General features: G+C 46.4%; 1 pseudogene; it reads left to right on the forward strand.

The window, feature by feature from the left end:
• Positions 1–883: 883 nt before the first annotated feature.
• On the forward strand, positions 884–1622 carry LOC119342762 (annotated as a pseudogene).
• Positions 1623–1908: the final 286 nt, after the last annotated feature.

Here is a 1908-nt window from a genome sequence, read left to right on the forward strand (position 1 = left end):
TCTCTTGTCCGGTGGTAGGTCGCCACCTTCTCCACTGCTGATATGGGAGTGCGGGAAAGCCCTGATCTACCATATGGATCTCTAGTATTCCCCTCTTTGATGCTTTTACTGGGGTTGCGCGGCAGCGCCGTTGGTGTGGCGAATAAAGCTTCTTGCATGGGTCGATGACAGGTGGCTACTTGACCCAACGACTTGATCGATTACATGGGTCGAGTTGTCGTTTACTTCGACTCCAGCTCTTGCTTTCCATCGGTACTGACAACCACTTGCCCACGTCGTTAACCCGGCTGGCCTATCCTAGCCCACGGTTAATCAACCAACTAATTAACATGCATGCATGCATGGTTATTTGACCGTAAGATAAAATGGTAATCCTGCATGCAAGTAGCATAAATGGACACAGATGTAATTAGTCCAGGCATTCAGTGGTGGTGTAGGCTTAATTACCTACTCAGACAAGGTGATCCTTGGTGCCGGCATGAACGTGGTTTGGATTTTTGCCATCTGCTAGTACAATACCCTCCAACTCCAAATTCACCTACCAAAACTTCCAGGTCGCTGCCTCCTCTGCTCTAATGTCAACTATTCAGGCCTGGAGCTAGACGTGTTCATCAGTGGATGCTTGCATGCATGTGTTTCAGAACTATTGACCAACGTCGATGCAATCACGATTAGAAGTCAGTCATCTCGTTTACTTTTACCTGCACCAATTAAAGAACTAATTATTCTAAACCTCCACCTAAAGTTGAGACATGACTTTGTCAACAACTCCACCAGCACCCCCAACATGCATGGCCAGAAGCACCACTATAAATATCCATTGATGTTTCACTTAGAACTCACCTCATCTTGCAAGAGTACACACTTCGATAAAACACACACAATGGTTGGCACAAAGCTAGTAGCCCTCGGCTAGGTTGTCCTCTTGAGCATTGGACTGGCCAATGCTGCAAGGGTGGTTAGATTCGGCAGTGGAAGCGTCACGGGAATGGGAGCAGGAGGAGGAGAGGGTGGGGGAACTATGAGTGGTGGTGGCTCAGGTGCTGGGAGTGGAACTGGGTCTGGCATGAGTTCTAGTAGTGGTAGCCATGCAAGCGGTGGAGGTGGAGGTGGCGGCGGAGGCGGTGGCCAAAATGGTGGAACTGGATATGGTAACGGGTCTGGCTCTGACTCCGGTTCCAGTCAATATAGTCAAGGATCTTCATATCCTTATGGTGGTGGCTATGTTGGATATACTAGCGCTGGCGGTGCCGGTGGTGGTGGTGGTGGAGGGAAAGCTAGTGGTCATCAAGGATCTAGTGGATATGGGGCTGGTAGTGGCACTGGTTATGGCTCAGCTACAACTACTAACAACTGGTATAGACAAGGTAGTACAAATGCAAATGCTTGTGGAAACGGTGGTGGCAATGGCGGAGGAAGAAATGGTGGGAGTGGTGCAGGCAAAGGTGCTGGATCTGGGTATGGCAATGCCAACCCCTAGTCCCCTTCATGTGAGCAATCTAAAAAAATGGAGCCCAACCTACTGTACTGTGTCAAATTGATAGCTTTGACTCTTTTTTAATTTATTTGTTATCATCTTACATATTTTCAAATAAGGGCTTCATTGTTCTAGTGGAAAATGTACTAGTGTTTGTGATATATTACAAGAATGTTACATGGCAATGTATCACGATTAAGTTATATACCATCATTTTGGCCAATTGACATGCAATGTCAGCTCTTTGCTCGTATTATGGTGATGTAACATAAGTTGCTCACTTATGGTGAAGTACCAAAAATTATCATTTTAATGATACATGTCATTTCACGAACGACGTCAGTCATGTAACACATAACTCACATCCACCACTTCTGTTTTGCATATACTTCTCTCGATGGGTAGTGCTTCTAGGGAGTTCCAAGGCTATG

Source organism: Triticum dicoccoides, unplaced genomic scaffold (assembly GCF_002162155.2).
Source record: "Triticum dicoccoides isolate Atlit2015 ecotype Zavitan unplaced genomic scaffold, WEW_v2.0 scaffold10419, whole genome shotgun sequence".
Taxonomy (NCBI): Eukaryota; Viridiplantae; Streptophyta; class Magnoliopsida; order Poales; family Poaceae; genus Triticum; species Triticum dicoccoides.